The sequence below is a fragment of the Mirounga angustirostris genome, unplaced genomic scaffold, assembly GCF_029215605.1.
Source record: "Mirounga angustirostris isolate CCGP_5_RB_7025 unplaced genomic scaffold, mMirAng1.0.hap1 SCAF_14, whole genome shotgun sequence".
Lineage (NCBI taxonomy): Eukaryota > Metazoa > Chordata > Mammalia > Carnivora > Phocidae > Mirounga > Mirounga angustirostris.
This window is the reverse complement of record NW_026991722.1, coordinates 37,609,969-37,631,995: the sequence shown is the minus strand read 5'-3', so window position 1 is coordinate 37,631,995 and position 22,027 is coordinate 37,609,969. Positions and strand designations below refer to the sequence as shown.

The 22,027-nt window shown below is 38.0% G+C and overlaps 1 long non-coding RNA gene across 1 annotated transcript in view; it reads right to left on the bottom strand.

The window, feature by feature from the left end:
• Nucleotides 1-5,852: 5,852 nt before the first annotated feature.
• Nucleotides 5,853-22,027, bottom strand: part of LOC135362497 (uncharacterized) — a 36,778-nt gene continuing 20,603 nt past the window's right edge. The window contains exons 3-4 of the long non-coding RNA XR_010407265.1: nucleotides 9,205-9,280; nucleotides 5,853-6,212 (exon numbers count right to left, since the gene is read on the bottom strand). This is a non-coding gene — a long non-coding RNA (uncharacterized LOC135362497). The remainder of the gene's footprint in view (nucleotides 6,213-9,204; nucleotides 9,281-22,027) is intronic.

Sequence of the window (22,027 nt, the reverse complement as noted above, 5' to 3'; positions counted from 1 at the left end):
ATAATCCAATATAAAAAATGGGCAAAAGACCTGAATAGACATTTTTCCAAAGAAGATATATAAATACCCAACAGATACATGAAAAGATGCTCAATATCACTAGTCATTCAGAAAATTCAAATTAAAACCACAATGATATATCACCTCATATCTGTTATAATAGCCATCACCAAAAAGATAAGAGATGACAAGGGGTGCCCTGGTGGCTCAGTCAGTTAAGCCTCAGACTCTTGATTTCAGCTCAGGTCATGATCTCAGAGTCATGGGATCAAGCCCTGCTTCGGGCTCCTCACTCAGCAGGGAGTCTGCTTGAGATTCCTTCTTCCCCTCTCTCTGCCCCTCCCCTGCTCATGCATACACTCTCTCTCTAAAATAAAAATAAAATTAAAAAAAAAAGAAGATTCTCTAGCCTTCTCCCTCTGCCCCTCCCTGCTCATGCTCACTCTCTCTCTCTCTCTCAAAAAAAAAAAAGAGAGAGAGATGACAAATGCTGACGTGGATGTGGAAAAAAGGGAACCTTGTGCCCTGTTGGTGGGAATGCAAACTGGTACAGCCACTGTGGAAAACAGTAGGGAGGTTCCTCAAAAAATTAAAAATAGAACTACCATATGATCCAGTAATTCCACTCTGGGAATATATCCAAAGGGAAAATAAACCACTAAATGTGAAAAGGTAACTGCACCCCCATATTCACAGCAGCATTATTTACGATAGCCAAGACATGATAATATCTAAGTGTACATCAGTAGATGAATTGATGAAGAAGTTGTGGTATATATATATATGTACACACACACAATGGAATCTTATTCAGCCATTGGGGGGAAAAAAAAGGAAATCCTACCATTTGAGACAACATGGATAGACCTTGAAAACATTATGCTAAATGAAATAAGTCAGACAGAGAAAGACAATCATATGATCTCACTTATATGTGGAATCTTAACAACAACAACAACAAAATAAAAACCAAAGCCCCAAACACCAAACTCAGAAAATGAGATCAGTTTGGGGGGGCGGTGTGCAATACTGAGGGAGGAGGAACTGGAGGAAAGTATTCAGTGGATCCAAATTTACTTCCATTTATAACAAGTACTAAGGATATGATGTACAACATGATGCCTATAGCTAACACTGCTGTGTGATGTATACAGTACACAGGGGAGTTGTTAAGAGGGTAGATCCCAAGAGTTCTCATCACAAGAATTTTTTTTCTTTCCATTGTATCTACATGAGATGATGGATGTTAACTAAACCTAATGTATAGTCATTTCACACTATATGTAAATCAGACCATCATGTACACCTTAAACTTATACAGTGACGTATGTCAATTATTTCTCAGTAAATCTGAAAAAAAACTGGACAGTATTTGACTAGGAACCCAATTGTTAATTCTTTTTTTTTTTTTTCTCAATGAAATTAATCTAATTGTTCTTGCAGCAGAAAAAAAGAAAAAGAATGGTGCCATGTCTGGCCATTAGGCAACCAATTTTAATTTGAGTTGCAATATTCAATATTTCTAACAAAATTCTAAAATGGAATTATTCTGCCCTGGGCTGAGCCTCAAAGTCTGAGAATAATACAATAGGCACCCAATATTTTTCAGATCTTAAAGTAACAGACTATATGCAAAACATGCTTCTGCATTGTGAAACTGGCTCTACCAACTTGAGATACCCTCCTTCCAATCATGTATAAGAGGGGAAAAGAGAATTTTGGAGATAGTCTTTGAAGTGTCAAAGGCTTCCCCCTCGAGGAAGTGAAGGGAAGAAGAATTTGCAAATTAAAGTCATGAGGAAGTGAGTTTGGGGGTAGTTATGTTGGTGGGCTGCATCTATCTTCTACTGCCACCCATCCCCTGCAGGGGAGGATGAGGTTAGCTGCCAAACATGCTCCAAGGGGATCACTCTGAGAGTCTGATGAGCACCCCATGGAATTTTAACCTGAAACAGGAAGAGAGAGAACAAAACAAAACAAAAGGTAGTATTGAGAATACACAGTGTTTCAACAAAATGTGGGGCAAGGAAGCATGAATTTTCCCTTGGGCCAAGCTAATCTTTGGGAAAACAAAACTGAGGTCATTTTAGAATGGATTCCCCTCAAGGGGATTCCTTCTCTGGAGAACCACGGAATCCCAAAGGAGATAAAGCACAAAGCTAGGTAGAAGCCAGAACACCAGCAGGTAAAGGGAGACTGGAAACGACCAGCCATAAGAGAGGCATTTATGTGAACAAGGGATGCCCTTGCAGGATCTCTAAAAAACACAAAAAGTACATTCATGAGAGAAAGAATTAACAACTGTGCATCAGCCCCTAAAGAAACAGTCATGCAATGCAGGTATTGTCCTTAATGTCTTCTTCTCCCTGGGCTCAGTAACCCTGGGCTACCAGATAGAGGACAGCGAGGAATTGAGGAGGGCAAGGAAGCAAGAGGGGCAAGTCAGCCCTGCTCCCCTTCTCCCCTCTAGGCTTCCCACTCTGAGCTGGGAAAAGGGGAGAAACTTTAAGTTGAGTGATTTTAAAATGTTGCTTATTATACTGGAGAGGTATTGCTCAGACGAAATTTATTCTTCTGAGAAAAGCTATGGGGCATGTCCGAGATCTGATGTCCGAAAGAGAAAGAATGAATTCACTGATGGGCAGTAGTAGAAATTTTAGAAATATAATGCTCTCTTTCTTTACCAAGTTTAGTAAAGCAATTACATGTTTATCAATCATGAACTATACACCAGACACAGGAATATATATTCCTTTTGACCCTCTGGGAAGATGCTATTGTTACCCACTTTTACAGGTGAGGAGGTACTAGAAGTCCTAGCATTATATTAAATGTCACTATGCGGCTATGCAGAGGTGATATTCATATCAGCTGCCTCCATGCTCCACCTTAAGTTCAGAGTATATGAAGTGATGAGATAGATCTTCATCATTCTGTTTCTAGCTCTGGAATGTTCTCCTGAAGCATCAAGGAAAGAAGATTACACACCTCAAAATAAGTGCACCTATATTAAGCATAAATACTATGCACCAGGTACGTTATATATGAACTGTAATATCCCAAACTCCAAAAGAAATTACCGATCTTATTTTACAGATTAACTCAAAACGGCTGAGTAAACTGCCAGAGATTTCACAGCTAGTAAATAATGGAACCCAGATTCCAACATAAGCCTGCCAGATTCCAAGAAAGATGCTCTTTCCACTACTCTGTATTCTCTCGTGTAAAGATACAAATCCATGGCAGGACATGGAGGCTAAAGATTTCATCAAATCTAGATGGCCCATTTAATGAGATATTTACATAGATTAAATAATTTTCACATGCTTAATATCTGCGATATTGGGGAGAATTATTATTATTTACATTTTACTGATAAAATAAATGAGACCCCCCCAAAGTTGAAATGTCCATGAACACAAAATAAGCATATGACGCAGGCAAAACTAGTTTGTATGTCCTGATTTGCATGTCTTCTCTATTTCACGATATGACCCACAATGATAGAGTTATTGGTTGTCTGTAGACACATACCCAGACTAAAATAGCAAAGAGAGAGCACTTTCTTTACATTTACTTTCTTAAAACAATAGGAAACACAGCAGAGATGCAGTTAACTTAGCCCTTAGTACATGGACAGTCAATCTCTGAATATGAAAAATTATACTAAGATACTGCAGGCTATTTGTTAGCTTGTAAATTAGGAATTAGGACAAAATTTCTTTATAGTGTTTAAGGTATTAGGTATTTGAAGTAATTTTACTTACCATTTTGTCAAGCCACTATTTCTGACTTTTCAAAATAAAATTCCAAAGAAAGTGCTTTTTATCAAACTATATAATGTTATATCCAAGATCATAACAATTACATTATTTCCATTAGAACTTTTTTAGAACAGAATTCATAAGCCACAATGATCATGAAGCCAATCTGAGAATTGAGGTTGAAAAGCCAGAAATCACCTTGGTGAGTGGTCATTATCTGTATTTACTCATTGCTCCACTGTAATTTTATACAATCTGTGTTTAAGAGCCAAATTATGAACCCCACAGCCATGACTGTGTTTCCTCTCCTTCTTTATAAAATAAAATATAAAGAATATGGCAGTTACATTCTGTCTTCTGGATTCTTAAATCACTTACCTACTAAAACTAATGCTTATATTATATGGGTAACTCTGAGGGAAGAAAATAAGTACCACACTTGCTCATTCCATATGCAGTTTTCCCCATACTTCATTGATCAGGCTGTTTTCAAAGATTAGCTGTGGCATTTCACAGGATAATATGTTTTATGTCCATTGATATTTTGATGCTATTTGGTTTTCGAACATCTGTATTATTCTCTCCAGTGAAATCAGTTCTCTCCACACTGCAGTTTGTCTTTATAAAAAACACTCTAGGGGGCAGCTGGCTGGCTAGTCAGGTTAAGTGTCTGACTCCTGGTTTCGGCTCAGGTCATGATTTCAGGGTCCTGAGATTGAGCCCCATGTTGGGCTCAATGCTGGGCATGGAGCCTGCTTAAGGTTCTCTCTCCCCCCTTCTTCTGCCCCTCCCCACCCCACTCTCTCACACATTGTAGCTTCAACCCACTTATTAATAGCAAACTAGATAGAAGTTGTAAAAATATGATATAGTTCGTTTTTACCCACTACTCCTAAATTTTAGTGGCTTTTTTTTAGGTTATAAAAATAACACCATTACTAAAAATAAAGACAGCTTTACTTTTTCCTTGACAACGCATTTTCCTTTTATGCATTTTACTCAATGTATTTCATTGGCTAGGATCTCCAGTACAATGTTCAATAGAAGTGCTGAGAACAGATAGTCACAACTTGTTCTTGATCTTAGGAAGAAAACAGTCTTACACCATCAACAATGGTTTTAGATACAGGTTTTTCATAGATGCCCTTTATCAGGTTGAAGAAGTTCCCTTCTAAGTTTTCTAAGAGCTTCTATCAGGAATGGATGTTGAAGTTTGTCAAATATTTTTTCTCTATTGAGATAATCATATGATTTGTTAATATGGTGAATTACCTTGATTAATTTTTGAATGTTGAACCAATCTGACATTATCCTGGGGTAAATATCTCTTGGTCATGATATTTATTGTTGCATTCAATTAACTAAACTCATATCAAGGAATTTTGCATTTATTCTCATGAGGAATATTGGTTTGGAGGTTTGTTTTCTAGGGTAATGCTGGCCTCACAAAATTAGTTGAAAAGAATACCCATTTATTCTATTTCCTAAATAGAGTTTGTCAGCTTGTATTATTTATTCTCAAAAGTTTGGTAGAGGGGTGCCTGGGTGGCTCAGTTGGTTAAGCGACTGCCTTCGGCTCAGGTCATGATCCCAGAGTCCCGGGATCAAGTCCCACATCGGGCTCCCTGCTCGGCGGGGAGTCTGCTTCTCCCTCTAACCCTACCCTCTCTTGCGCTCTCTCTCTCACTCTCTCTGTCTCTCAAATAAATAAACAAAATCTTTAAAAAAAAAAAAAGTTTGGTAGAATTCACAAGCAAAGTCATCTGGGTTTGGAGTTTCTCTGTAGGAAGGTTTTGGATAAGTAATTAAATTTGTTTAATAGAAATGTACATTTTCAGGCTAAATATTTCTTCATGAGTGAGCTTTGGTAGGATGTGTGTTTCAATAACTGTTCCATGACATCATGTTGTTGATTTTATTGGTGTGCATCATTCAAATTATTTTCTTATTATCCTTTGAAAGCTTGTGAGGTTTGCAGTGATGTTTCCTTTTTCATTACTGATACTGGTAATTATGTCTTCTTCTTTTTTTTTTTCTTGACTAGTTTGACTAGAAATTTATCAAATTTATTGATCTTTTCAAAGGTTTTTTTTATTTGCTTCTACTGTTTTTTTAATATTTTCTATTTCATTAAATTTTGCTGCTTTTTATTATTTCTTTCCTCTGTATACTTTGGGTTTAATTTGCTTTTTCCTAGTTTAAGTAGATTATATCGATTTTAGACCTTTCTTCTTCTATAACATAAGTGTATAACGTGAAGATTTTCCCCTAAGCATGGCTTTACCTGCATGCCACAAATCTTGATAAGTTGTTGTATCACCTTAGGTCCCCCAAAAGCATATTTTAAAATGAAATTACATGCGCAAGAGATTTATTAAGGGAGGAGGAAGGTTGAGAGAAAAACAGAAGAGCTCGAGAACCTTCAGATTGAAATGCTGTGATGACTCCCTGTGAAAAGAAAAAAGGAAAGGAGGAATATTGTGTAAAAACAGAAGACTGAGGTAGAACTCTGAAAATCTTGGCAAGTCTGAAGGGAGCCTCAGTGTAAAATATCACCTATTAGAGGAGTCTTTCATTGAGCTAGATGGCTTGGCTCTGTATCCTCACCATGTTCAGTTGTTCCCTAAGACCAGCCCAACAAGAGCAAGGCCAAGGCAAGAATTCTGCAGCAGGATCCTGAAGTTGTCAGCTAACTGTACTCTTCATGGGAGTTTTTCTCTTTTAGGAGGATCTGACTGGCAAACTCCCATGGGTGCCACAGTCCACCCTGTCCGCCACAAAGATTCATTTCTTCATTTATTTTCAGAGAGCAGTTTTTCCACAATTTTTGTGAATCTCTCCTTCTAAGAGGGACAAACTGCAACCTCCATCACCATGTTTGGTTTCTGGGCCACAAGAGGTCCACTATCTTTCCCTGCTATTCATTTAAAGTTCCCATCACCCTTGGTTTTCACTTTGCAAATCTTGATAGCTTACCCAACCCAACTTCTAAAGGTCTTAGTAGCTTACCCAACAAGGGAACCCCAACTACTGATAGTAGCTTACCCCAACCCTCATTGCTGATGGCTGTGACTCACTGGGTAATTATATCCTTCTTTGGGTGGAGTTATTGCAGTTTCCACTCACACTTAGAACTGGGCAGGAAGCACCAAGATGTTCCCAAGTGGATCACCTTGGTTCCACATGTATTCATCACAATCCCCCTTGTAAAAGCAGGCTTGATTCCTCCTGCTGATCAGGGTCAATTACCTGTTTATTGACTCCTTGCCTTTTAGTTCCTAGGAACAAGAAGTCAAAAGTGCCAAGGCAGTATCCATAGCTTATAGTTCAGATATGATCATGCCATGTCTCCTATCAAGAATACAACCCTTATAGGCACAATGTCTTCTAATGGATCCTTAGGGTTGATAAGTAGGACCACTCTTGCTTTAACCCATTGGTTCCCAGACCCTTGAACTCTTCCTGTTGGAAATACAGAGCTATCTAGGAGTCTCTGATTAGTATATATACTGTGACTTGAAGAATGGCACCCCATTCTTTCAGAGTGTTACCTTGGAACTGGTGCCTCAGTTGTGCCTCCAATAGGCCATTCCAATGTTATAGCAGACCTCTTTTAGATGGTGTTGTATGTTATATAAAAAATAGATCTGAGGGCGCCTGGGTGGCTCAGTTGGCTAAGTGTCTGCCTTCGGGTCAGGTCATGATCCCAGGGTCCTGGGATCGAGCCCCACATTGGGCTCCCTGCTCAGTGGGGAGTCTGCTTCTCCATCTCCCTCTGCCCCTCCCCCCTGCTTGTGCTCTCTCTCTCTCTCTCTCAAATAAATAAATAAAATCTTTAAAAAAATAGATCTGAATCTCACACCTCTTTCATTATAAAATAAGTCCCCTATTTGGATATTATGATGTTTGGGATTCCTTGCATATGGACCAAACATTCCATAAGTTCCCAGATAGTGGTGCTTGCAGAGGCTCTGCAAGTAGGGAAGTTAAACCCTTCCCAGTATAAATATTAGATACTGTGAAGATGAACTACTCACCCTTCCTAGATAGTAGGAGCCTAATTTAGCTGACTATCAGCACTGAACTTAGAAATGTTGGCACCCCTGTCATCAGTGGGTTTTTGATGCCCTCAGTAAATGGCGGGTCTTCTAGGCCCTCTTATAGAACACAATCCTCTTGCATGTCTCCTAAATTCATACAATATATCCATTCCAGCATGCCTACCACCCTTTGCCTTTCTATGCCATGCCCCAGGATCTACCATGATAAGTGTAGGCCAGTGCTTTCCCCAGGCTTCTAAGAACTGTCTAGCAGTAGGTTTGCTCTCTGGTTCTCTGCCAGGGTGCTAAAGTCCTATACCTGAGAAAGTGTCCAAAATCAAAGAATACTTGATTTTCCAGTCTTATGTTAAGGCCCTCATGTTTCATCATTCAAAATCCAATCCTGAACATATTCCTCCAGCTCCTGCTAATATTCCCCTCACTCCTACCAATTTCTGCAGCTTCTTTGGAGTGGAATCACTTTTCTGCCTTACAATTCCAGCTTTCCCCCAGCCAGGTTATGTTGAGATTTCACCCTAGTTATCAGCCTAATAACCAGGAAAGTAGTTAGGAGCAACTCCTGACGGAGTCATCTATTGACTTAAAAGAAAGTGTCCTCCCCTGGAAGTAGTTTGAACTCTTAATAGGGTGTAGAATGGGCCACCTCTGCAACTCTGGGAGTTCAGGGTCATCTTCAGTACCCGAATCCTTGAAAACACCCATTCCATATGTTAGGGTACAAATTTCCAAACTAGAGCACAGAATTTACCTCAGCATTTCAATGTCTCTGGAGCTATGTGACTATAATATTTAAGTCCTGCGTTGTTCTTCCTTGTATCAGTGCTTCTACTACAAGAAGTAAGGGTCTGTTCGGTCGCTTGCAAAAAAAGTTCACTGTCTCTTACACTTTACTTTTAATTATTGTTTAACTGTCTTCAATATATCATTATCCTTCTGCAGGTCATCAATACAATTTATTAATAAGCAGTCAACTCCACTGTCTTTGGAGGGATTATTCTCTCAATACCTTTCAAATATCTTTATCATCACACCAGGCAAGGAGTTCCCCTCTACTGGAGTATTTTCCAGGGTCACCACCAGTGAATTCTTTTTTTTTTTTTATGGTTTATAGCTTTCACTTCAATTTTTAATTTTTTCCTTTTCCTAAATTTATTTTTTATTTATTTAAATTCAAGTTAGCTAACATATAGTGTAGTATTGGTTTCAGGAAATAGAATTTAGTGATTTATCACCACTGAATTTTTAAGCAAATAATTCATCATCTTTTTTCATCTTTCACCAGAGATTATCTATGTATCACATTCCAGCTAGAGAGTGAGTGATCCAATCCCAAACCCCAGTCTTATTGCCTATTTTCTCAGGCCACTCTTAGTACTTACTGTGTCAGTTCAGATTCTCTAAGAAGCAAATGTCGATATAGAATTAGATACACAAGGATTTTCTTGGGGAAAACACCTGTGAAGGGAAAAAAGGAGAGGGAATAGGAATAGGTGTGGAGAGCCTTCAAATTATGATGGGGACATGACACCTGTGAAAGGAGTGAGGGAAGGAAGGAGGATAGGATAAAAAAAGCCTCAGACTGAATTAGAGTTTTGAGAAAATCAGAGCAAAGCTGATGGGGAGCCCCAGAGTAAATATTACTCATTAGAGTAATTGAAAGAGTTCCATGTTGAGTAGGAATTGTCCAGTCTGCTCCCTTGCTATGCTTGATAATTGGTGGGGAGCAGCCCAGAAAACCCAGGAAGAGCACAGCCTTGATATGAACGGTACAATAAATCTCAAAAGTGGGGCAAATAAAGGGTTTCATCTAATTACTCTCCTTATGGTAGGTTCTTACTTGGAGATGATTCTCCATGGGTGTCTCACATTTCTTGTAAAGTAAGTCACTGATGGCCCATTTTCTGGACTATTTTTGAAGAATAGCAAACCACCTTGGAAACAGAGACAATGTCTTCATCTAAAGCAAAGCAGTCATAGTTACTGTCCTTCATAAAAGAGTCAGGTTCCCTAAACTCATGGTTTGTCTTCATGCAACCTCTGGCATTCATTTGGTTGGGCTTATCTGTTTTGACCCCCTGGGATTTGGAGTCAAGAAGAACTGATGCAAATATGCTGATGCTCATGTTGCTTGTCGTGCCATGTGTAACAAAGTCCTCTGTCTTTAACCCAGCATTTTAGAAACTACGTTAAGCTAATTTGTTAACTTGCAAGCAGGATAAAAACTCAGGTCCTTCACAGTTCTTGATAGTTCTGTTTTGAAAGGCAGTTCCATTTTTTTCTGTGGTCCATTGATTATTAAGAAGTATGTTGCTGGAAACAACCTAAGTGTCCATCAGTGGATAATGGATTTTAAAAATGTGACACACACATAGAAAATGAAGTATTATTCAGCCACTTAAAAAAGAAGGAAATCCTGCTATTTGTGACAACGTGAATAAAACTTGAGGACATTATATGTAGTCATATAGCCATAACTGATATAATATACACAGGTTTGCATATATAGAGAACCACCAATTCAACATGGTCCACTTTTAAAAAGTCACTCCATGTGTGCTATCCAAAATAACAACTCAAAATAATTGAGTAGAAAAATGTAAGCATGTGATAAAGGAGAAATTGATTCACATTCTTGAAAATCTTGTTTCTATAATGATATATAACTGCTTCATATTTAGGAATGTGTTTCTTAATATATGCCTCTCCTTTTGTAGAATGGGTTATTTTACCAGAACAGTACACCTTAATATATTCCTTTCATTTTAATAGTACTTGTGCTATATCTTCACTTCTTATTTTATCTTAGAGTGCTATATATAAACTTGATTTCCCACCCCACATGCATAACTAATTCCTTCATTAGGCCAACTGGAGCTGAAGGCTTGAAGACTGAGCTGAATTAAAGCCATGATAAATCAATTCTTACTAATGTCCTAGTAGTATGTGGAGAGAGACAGAGAGAGAGAGAGAGAGAGAGAAAGCATGCCAACTTCTTCTGGCTTTTCAAGGTCAAGAAGAAAAAATAAAAGAAGATAAAACATGACATTGGTGTTTTATCAAAGTTACTATGAATTGTCTCATCAGCTAGGATAGCTCTGCTTCATGCTCTAGGTGACAAAAGGGGAGCATACATAGAACACTACCACCAAGTATCTCTTTTGACATAAAGAATTGATTATGAAGTATTTATTTAAAAATATGAGTTGAATTAATATCCACTTAGATACTAGAACTTCATTTCTGCATCTCAAATATTTTTCAAGATATCTTCAAGATTTAAAAAAAGAATTAATATTTGTGCATCTGACACATTCATTCACTCAAAATGTATTTATTGAGCATCTGTGACATTATCCAGACACTATTCCAAGCACCAATGGGATACAACAGTTAACAAAACATGCAGAAATCCCAGTCCTCATTCAGCTTTCCCTATAATGGAGGGAGACTGAAACCAAAATAATAATAATTATTATTATTATAGTTATAATTATAATAATAAACAAGGATGTCATATGTATTTGTGGTAGAAAGAATTGTAAGATATCCTCCAATGACTCTTGCTCTTATGTAATTCCCTGGCCTTGAGTTGAGGTGGAAATGTAAATATAACAAAAATCACTCCTGTGACTATGTTACTTTATATGGCAAAGGTGATTTTGTAGATGTAGTTAAGGTCCCGAATCAGTTAAATTTAAGATAGGGAGATTATCTGGATGGGCCTGATTTAATAACATAAATCTTTTATCTGCATGTGGAGGTCAAAACAGGGAAGTCAGAGATTTGAAGTGTGGCATGATTCAATGTGAGGAACATTCTCTGATGCCGATGATGAAGGAGGCCATACGGCAAGGACATGAGAACATCCTCCAAGAGCAGTGAGAACCCGCTGGCTAATAGCCAGCAAGAAAACTGAGACCCACTTCTACAACTGCAATGAACTGGTTTCTGCCAACAGCCTGAATGAGCCCAAAAGCAGATTTTCCCCAGAGTCTCCAAAGAAAATTCAGCCCTGCTTGTACCTTGATTTCAGACCTAAGCAGACATGAAGCAGAGCATTCAACCACGCCATAATGAGCTTGGGACCTACAAAATGTTTGTTAAATTTGTGATAAATTGTTATGCAGCAAAAGAAAACTAATGCAGTAGTTTAGGAGCCTATGTAAGAAATAGGAGAAAGATGTGACAGTGTGTGCTGGAAATGGGAATGGAATGGTGGAAGTAAAAGTCTAAGAATTGCCATATTTGAGCAAAATGTAGAATAAAGTGAAGGAGACTGACTTGTGAATATCTAGGGGAAAAAAGTTTCCAGCAGTGAGAACATCTACAAAGACTCTAAGTATGTCCTGGCTGTTATTAATCAATTAACATAACAGAGTGTGTTACTCAAATGAAGTATAAGGTATAGATTCTGCCTGTTCATAGTTTAGAAGAGAGTGCAATCTTCCCCTCCCTCTCTCACCTGTCTTTCTTTCACCCATTTCTCTATTCTTCCTTCCCTTCTTCCATTCATTTCTTTGGATAATTATTTACTATATGTCTATTCTGTGCCTGGAACTGTGATGGACAGTGAGAATATAATACTGGATAAGACAGAGCCATTGCCATCAGGAAGGTTATTATGTGGTGACAATAAAGGGGCAACCACAAGCAGTACGCTAAAATTGTATGAAAAGAACCATAAACTATGGTACAGAAGAACAAAATCAGGTGACCAGCCTTGATTTGGTGACTCAGAGAAGCTTTCTCTAAGCAAGTGATATCTAGGCTGAAGCCAGAAAGAAGAGCATTAACCAGGAGAAGGGAGTCAGATGGGGAGTGGTGTTTCATAGCAGGTCCAAAGGCCCTGAAGAAGGACAGAGCATGCTCACAGAGGAAGTGCAAGGAGTTCAGAGTGCCTGTAGCATGCCGTACAAAGGACATGGGATGGGTAGAGGTGGGGACATGTTAAAAGTAAACTTGGGGAAGTAGGCTGGGACCAGAGTATAAAGGTCTTTTGAGCTATGTGAATGACTTTGGATTTTGCCCTAAGAGCAAAAGAAAGCCACTGAATGTTTTCAAATGAGGGAATTTGCCTTTTAGAAACACTGCTCTGGTTGTTACATGGAGTATAGATGCGAATGAGTCAAGACTGAAAAGAGGGAGTCCAGTTAGGAGGGAGGTTCACTTAAACAGGAGAGAAATGAAGAGTGCTTTGGCAGGGGAAGAACCCATAGAAAGAGGTGAATTCAGGACAGATTTGGGGGTAAATTTATAAGAATACAATATGGAAGGATTTGAGAAAGTTCTAGAATGACTGCCAGGTTTTTGATTTAGTCTACACTATGGACATCGTTCACTGAACTGTGTCTAATATATATTAATTAGCTGTATAATCAAGTATACTCTCAAGGTAAGTGGTATTGTGTAAAAACTGTAGGAGTTGAGAAGAAAAGAGAAATGTGGGCAGGGACAATGTGAGAGAAGCCTTCTGAGAAAGATGGAGCTTGATTAGGACTCAAGAAAAGGTGGCATTTGATTGTAGGAGGGGAGAATGGAAGCTGCTGCTTCTGAGTGGAGCAGCCCAAGCAGTGGCAGAATGATAAGAAAGAATATAACTGGCTAGAGGCCAGTGTAGACAGGACTGAGGGAGTGAAGGTTGCTGCCAGGAGTAAGGTCATTTCTCTAAAGAGAGTCAGGTTACAGAGGAACTTCAAAGACAGGCTTTGAAACACCAGACATGATCTAACAGGGAAGCATGGTCAGTGAGTAAGGAGTAAAAAAAGCAAGAGTTATGTGCTTTGATGGTTAGTCTAGCTTCAGTCAACTGGATACTTTGAGCACAGAAAAGAATATGTGGATACAGGGAGAACAGATAAGTTGTTTCAAAACTCTAAGGACAAGCTAATGATGTTACATAGCAGGGCACATCTTGTTAATTAGGGAGAAAGAACAGATAAAGACAGTCACATTTTTGAATCAGGGCTACAGGTCTGGAAGGACTAGACACTGAGCAGATAAACCCATTAGCATATTTGGGGTGGAATCTTGATGTGGCAAGCAGAAGTTTCATGAGGCAGTTAGCATCAAGGCAATCCAACATGGACAAAATAGGGTTTGCAAACAAGGTAGTGAGGAATCCAGGATTATGTGATACTTAGAGATCTGAGCACACAGACAAGCAGCATTGGTCGTTCATACCAGGAAACCCTGCCAATGGTTGGCAAAGCTCCAATTAACAAGCAAGGATTGAGAAGACCCAGCCCTTAGAAGAGATACTGTCAAGATGAAAGCAGGTACCTTGGTCAAGGAAGGACTGGATCACTAAGCAGATTATTAAGGCAGGGTCAGGACAGAGAATAAAACCAAGATCACTCATTGTAATGAGGGACAATGTGAAAATCAGGGTTAGGGAAAGATATAAAAGGTCAGTTTGGATTTGGGGAACGTAATCAAGGGAGAGAAGAGAGGGAGAGAAATAGACTATTTGGTGGCTAAATTTCTTTATATTCACCCTGGATAAGGGAAAATGGACACTCAGAGTTCTTAGAGCCAGGTCATGCCTATTAGTGAAGTGCTACAAGTTGTTAAAAGAGGAAGAAAGCAGGGACGCCTGGGTGGCTCAGTTGGTTAAGCGACTGCCTTCAGCTCAGGTCATGATCCTGGAGTCCCGGGATTGAGTCCCGCGTCGGGCTCCCTGCTCGGCGGGGAGTCTGCCTCTCTCTCTGACCCTCCTCCCTCTCATGCTCTCTCTATCTCATTCTCTGTCTCGCAAATAAATAAAATCTTAAAAAAAAAAAAAAGAGGAAGAAAACAGAATATTTAGCTCCATATCCACTTTACGTTAGACACAGTGCTTTTGTCAGAACCATTATTACCTCTGTACTCACCTCAGCCCCGTAAGGAATTAATATTACCTAGACATTCTGATGAAGAAGCTCAACAACAGAGAGATTGATTCATCAACAAAATCATATAAATTGTAAGTGGCGGAGCCAGAATTTGAACCAAAGCCTCTGTGGTTTCAAAACCTAATCTCATTCCAGTGAGAAAGACAACATGGCTTTGGTGTTAAAAATGCTGCGCACTAAAGCATATACAGGGGAACTAGAGATGAAGGAGCGAATACAAGGAGTCTTCCCAAGGGAGATATGACGCACTGAACGTGGAAGAGGTAAGAGAGGAGAGAAAAGAACCACAGGTGATGCAAAAGTTGTGGGTCTGGTGGAGTATAAGAATGGACCAGACAGAAATGAGAAATGTGAACGGGAATTGTTTTCGGAGATATTTTGGTGTGTGTGTGGATTGCTGATGAGAGCAGGAGGTAGTGAAGATGGACGCTGGACTCAACTTGGGATATAATTCATTTAAGTGAAAATATTTTAGACTCACTTGTAAATAACCAACAACATTTAAGAGGAAATATATACTTGGAAGCACATTTTAATTTGATTCTATTTATTAACACAGTATCTTGACTGAAAGAAATAAAAAATACCAGTCTCTGTGGAGCCTGTGACATTTATGTGATTCAGTCTGTGAGAAAGCTACTATAGATATGTTTGTGTGTGTGTGTTGTCTTTAGGTGATATACCTTTTGGAATGTACAGCCAAATTATACATAAAAAACAAGCATGTGCTATATATGTGTGTATGTGTGTATGTGTGCTTATGCATTTATAATTGCCTATAAAATATTTTTACTTACATTTATTATAGCCAAAATTGAGTCTGTCTTCCTTCTTCACCTCTTCTCTCTCCTGTGAGCAACTCCTTATAACACATATACATGATACATACTGTTATATATAATACATAAATACCTAATTATATGTAATATATCCTCTCTATATTATATGCTTGGCATAAATTACAATTTGTCCCTTTAAAATATACTTTTAAAAAAATATTCAAGTTGGTGGTGCCTGGGTGGCTCGGTCGGTTAAGTGTTCAACTTGATTTCGTCTCATCATGATCTCAGGGTCATGAGATTGAGCCCCAAGTTGGGCTCCGCACTGGGTGTAGAGCCTGCTTAAGATTTTCTCGCTCCCTGTCCCTCTTCACCCCCCCAAAACTTAAAGAAAATATCGAGTGAATGTAAAAATTCACTAGATTTTAATATTTTTGAGGACATGTGCAGAATTAAGGACATATGTATTCAGGTTCAATGAGAATATAAGAAGAAAGATGTGAGAATTTGAAAGAACTGCTAAAACCAGAAAAGTCCCCGATTAAAAGGTGCATCAGGGATGTGCCATTTATATACAGAAAGAGGCCATTTGCAGGGTTCTATTCTCTAAGGGGTACTGTTCAGTACTAACTATTAGGATAGAATACCAGATAATCACTTTTTGTTATAAAAGCCATGAAGTTTTATAAACATCCAGGAATTTAAGAAATGAGGACCTATCCTGAGAAATCTATTGGAAAGTCAGCTTCAGGTAACCAAAAGCACCGAAGAGATAGCAACACAATTGCTACTTGCATTCTGAAATTGTTAAATATGCATTTTTGGACAACAAAACAAACATATAATGCTTTAATTCTTATTTACAATGAACTTCAGACCTACATTCTGTACACTAGAAAAGTGATTCAAATGTAGATCTAAATTTGAATTGAAGGTAAAATAACTCATAATACATTTTGTATTGTTTTTTTTCCCCCTGAATTCTGCCAATGGAAAGGCCTAGAAACAAAGAGAAATCCAATGGCAATAAATACCCCTAATGCTCAAATTCTCATCTTGAAAAATCATTTTCCAATTAAAAAAAAAAGAAAAAAAAAAACAGGAATCCTGGGAGAATGGGCTGATTCCAAATCTAGGGCCATAAATGTATAAGATGAGTTTAGAATACCAGAGAGCAAGAAAGCTATCAAAGACTGTTAGGGTTATGTCATTAAGACTTATAGCCAATTTAAAGGAGCCAAAGAGGGGACAATTTGATTAAATTAAGGATATAACTGAAACACAGTAATATGTCTAATTTCATGAATTCATAATTATATTAAAATAAACTAGTCACCATTGGAGGATATAATAAACCAACTCAATATTTTAAAAATAGTAAAAAATTTTTAAAAATTGATCATTTCTTCTGCCTTCCTAGTATAAACTGTACCACCAGATAAACAAATAGTAGATAAGGGAAAATTTTGCTTTTGGATTTTTCTTAACAGAAATATTCCAGACAATAAATGAAGAAATAACAGAATGTGGCTACTACCATTTTGCAACTCCAAGTGAACCTAGGCTTTGAGAATCAATGGCTACTAACATCTCTAAAAGAAGGGCAACTAGAGATTAGAAGTTTCTTGATGAAAGAATACAACACCATTTTTAAAATGGTCTTTAAAAAGCACACACAACTAACTTGAATCTGATAAAACCCTTACCACTTTCCAACTACTAACTTACAGGAAACACAGAGTTTAGAGAGAGATGTTACAAAACTATATGGACATGCAAAGAGCAAATTTCAAATTATGGGAAATTCTTCGAACAACTGACTCTGTGTCTTCAACCAACAAATCGCAAGGGGAAAAAAGAAATGGGTGAGAAACCAGTGGATCAAAGGAGAATGACAAACATGATAATCAATTGAAATGTGGAGTCTTAATTCAAACTATTAAACATGTAATATAAGACAAGTGGACTTCTGAACACTACATATTTGATGATATCAAGGACATCTACCAAAATACTTATGGAGTAAGTGATACAATCTCTAAGATTTCTTCAAAATAATATGAAAAGAGAGCAAGTGGAGGCAGGTATAAATGAAATAAGATTGGTTATGTGTTGATAATTATTGAAACTGAGTTTGGGGTAGATATGGGTTCATTACATTATTCTATCTACTTTTATATATATTTGAAATTTTCCAAAGTAAAAAACATTTATGTTCTTTCGGGTACAAATTTAGCCTGCACAAAGCAATTGGTGATACTATCGAAACATCAGCTTGAACTTCAGATTTCACTCTTGCTGGAAAGAATCACAGCTATGAGAAAAGCAAATACTCAGTCCAGTGCTGATTGGCGTGGATCTACTTCATGTGGAATAAATAAGTGGATTATGCGGAATCTGATTTTCTAAAGAAGAGGATTTGGACCAAAATCAGGAAAGAGATTTTCCTAGCTACACTTAGATTAAAATGTTAGTACTCTAATTAGAAGCTGTGCCCAGGAACGTCCCAGCAAAAAACCAGACAAGCTACTCAAAATCACATAGCCAAGGAGATTTTCATAGGACTCCTTGCAGAAGAGTGGGCAGAGGGACAGGGACCGGTAAGGGGTGGGAAACCCCCAGGAGGTAGAACACTGGGAAGCTCTGACAAGCCGTGGGCCTCAAAGGGCAAGGGGAGAAAATTGTACCACCTGCATCCCGTGAGAGCCGGAGCCCTGCCAGCAAGAGCTGTGGCCACGGTGGAAGCAAGTACTACCACATTCACAGCAAGGCAGCAGTGGAGACACAGAAGAGAGATAAAATGGAGGTTGTTTCTCCTGCTGCCCTCTGATCTCCTGCAGGCCCTGACATTGGCTGAACCCAGCCAGAAGCCAAAGGGCACAGGACCCAGTGCGAGGCAGTCCTGTGCAGGCCATCCTCCCAGGCTGGGGCATAGAAAGACAGACAATGAAGCTAGATGGGGAGTGGCTGACAATGACCCGCACAGAATGTATCGTTCATCAACAGCCAGGCCACATAGTATGTCTGTGAGCCATTTGTATGATACGTGTGCACATACTGACTATATAATTTAATATGCTACAGGTATTTATGTGGAAACATACAGAAATACATATCAGCTCTTTAGTGTGCGAGCGTGCGTGTGTGGACAGAGCCAAGAGAGATCCAGCGTATGGATTCATTTCACCTTTACATCTAATCCTTCAGTTTTAAGATCCATATTTTTATACTTTCTTACCCTATATTCTCCTAAAATGGACCTTAAGACTTTGTTGGGAGGTTCTAGCAGGAGAGCGCAGGTACTCCTACACTCTTGATCCAAGAACAATCCTCCCTTACCGGGGCTGGTCGTCCTAGGCCTGCGCAGCAGCTTGCGGAGGGATGCACAGAGAGAGGTGAAGGTGCAAGGGGACAGCCGGCTAGCCAACAGAGCAGCCAAATCAAGACTGGCGGTCAATGAGGTGACAGATGTTGCAACCAGATCGCCCTCACATCCCAGATCTAGTTAAAATAAATCCCAGAAAAGGGAATACAAATGTCTGATAAACTTTAAGAAGATGTTCAACATTGCCAGAAATCTGGGAAATGCAAATTAAAATAACCAGATACTATTTGTTGCCTGTCAGATTGGCAAGTATTTAAACATTTTATAATATCAGGTATTGGTGAAGCTGAGGGGTAATAGGAACTCACACATGACCATCGGGAGAGTGCAAGTCTGTCTAGTTACTTGTTCAGTGCTGGGGGTATCTACTCCAAAGACAGTGCAGCAACACGGCTTAAGAGCTCAGAACACTCTGGGTGCAGATCCCTGCTCCGCCCCTTGATCTCCATATAACCGTTAGTTACTTAATCTCTCACACCTTAGTTTCCATCTTTTTAAAAATACCTACTCTCTCTGGGGGTCTGGATGGCTCAGTCAGTTAAGCATCCAACTCTTGAGTTCAGCCAGGTCATGATCTCCAAACCTGCCTCTTAAATAAATAAATAAATAAATAAATACTCTCCCTATACCTCAATTTCTTGATCCAGAAAATATGAAAAGAGTACCAGGCACATTCCTGCTCAGTAAACACAAAACATGCCCATACACTATAAATCAGCAGTATTACTCCTGCTCCATTTGCATAAAGAAGCTGATGCAAGGGTATTTATTTCACTACTATGTGTACTGTTTTTGATAACAAATAAATGGAAACAATCATTTGTATTCATTGCTAGCTATGGAAACATTCCTTACATACAATGTTGATTGAATAAAATATTAATGAAAACTCTACGTTTCCTATGGAGGTCTTTTTATATCTGCTAACACCTATAATATATTTATATTTATATTTATATTTATAGAAATATCTATATGTTTTAGAAAATTTCTGGGGGAATATGTCCAAACTGACAACAATAATTATTTCCACAAAGGGACTAGGATCAGGGGTGAGGAAAGATAGTCAAAGGAGCTTTATATTTATCTGCTGTGTTTGAATTCTTATCAGGAAAATTTATTCATGAGGCACTGTGTGATTAAAAATTAATACAGTTTTGAAAAATAATTCAGGTCCACCTGAATCCAAAACCAATGCATGTAGTCACTACATATCAGAAAAACCTTTCATTTACCAGGAAAGCCTTTTCTCTGTGGTTCCTTCTTCATTCAAACCATAAAAATTATGTCATGTCCAAAATTGTTTTCACTTGCTGCGCCTTGCTGCAGTTTTTATGTTAATCATTTATTTCCCACTAAGTGTGAGTCATATCAAGATGCATGAATGGTAGCAATGATCTATATCCCTTCTGATGATCTACAGTACATCTATCTGCTACTTTCAAACATCATTTTTTCTTTGAAAAAAAGAAAGAAATGACAATAACTAACACTAATATCCAGTTAGTTTATGGTCACCTAACATTTTCACATAAATAATACGAGCTTTGGAAAGGCAACTTAGTAATTTTTCCCTGAAGAGTTATAAATAAGATTTAAAATGTGAAATATGGAGTTAAAAATCAGAGATGGAGACAGAATAATTTTGACTAATTCAAAGTTCAGAGTGAGTGATTATCCAAACTTTCAGTTGAAACCTGAAAAATAGAAAAGAACAAGATGAGGAGTAGATGAGGTTTGGTGAGGAGAATACAAAACTGTAGTTAGATGTTTGAATTTGTTTAACAAGTTTTCTGAATCATATGATTATTAAAATCTGTATGCAAATGTTAGAAAGTAGATAGTTGTTAATTATTATTATTGATTATTTTAATGATATTTTACATTGTAGAAAAGCCAAAAATAATTCAATTGTTATGTTTATCATCTTTTTCATCTGGGGCAAATATCCAAATTGGGGTCCTAGGGTTTCCAAGGAAATTGCCTCAGACACAGTCAAGGAAGTCAAGCATTAAACCCATAAATCAGATGTCACCAAAATGTTCAGTCGGCTCAGTTCATCCCTTAGATGTCAATGTCCTTGATAATCTATTATTAATATAACCATATGAAAATTATTAATAATATTATTTACTATCCATTGAATTTAACATCACTCTTATTATTAAATTGATTATTTTTGCACAACACAGTAATACTAATACAATACTGCTATTATTTTGTAGAATTAATAATGACATGGAGTGAATATTCAAGCTCTATGTAATTTCTTGATTCTATGTCTTTTTCATTCATTATAGTTCTTTTATATTTGTCAACAATAATACCATAAAAATTGCAGGTCTCCAATGGATTATTCCCCCACCCCCAGATAGTTTTCCCCTACAAAAAAAGTGTAGCGTTCAGACTCAATAATTTCAAATTGATTCTACTTTAAAAATATGGTGCCATTATTTAATTATATTTTTAAACATAATTAGTGAATTTTAGTAGTTCATAATCACCATATTCTGCAAAACAACTGATTTCATGAAGGATGGAATATATTAAAAATAGATGTTTGACTTAGTTTAACATGTGTTTAATCTGCTAAAAGACACTGAACACATTCCAAGTAGCTAATGCAAGCAAATTTCAAAATAATTGATTCCACTTTGCTCTAAAACTTAAAAACCAGATAAGCAGATTATGTGGTGCTTTCCTTGACAGAAGTCAAGGAGCACAATCCTAGACTGATCATCTCCTTCTCTTCCTTTCTTCTATTCTACCACTGGATTAGAGCACTTTCTTATTGTTGCCACAACCTTGGGGATCCTGCATCCTCTAAGCAACATTGATGAAGAGGAATGTTTAAGAAGGAAAAAAAGCAGGCGCCTGGGTGGCTCAGTCGTTAAGCATCTGCCTTCGGCTCAGGTCATGATCCCAAGGTCCCAGGTCATGATCCCAGGGTCCCGGGATCGAGTCCCACATCGGGCTCCCTGCTCCGCAGGAAGCCTGCTTCTCCCTCTCCCACTCCCCCTGCTTGTGTTCCTGCTCTCACTATGTCTCTCTCTGTCAAATAAATAAATAAAATCTAAAAAAAAAAAAAAAAAAAAAGAAGGAAAGAAAGCCTTCTCTGCAAACCTATGACTTGCAAATATTTCTGGAA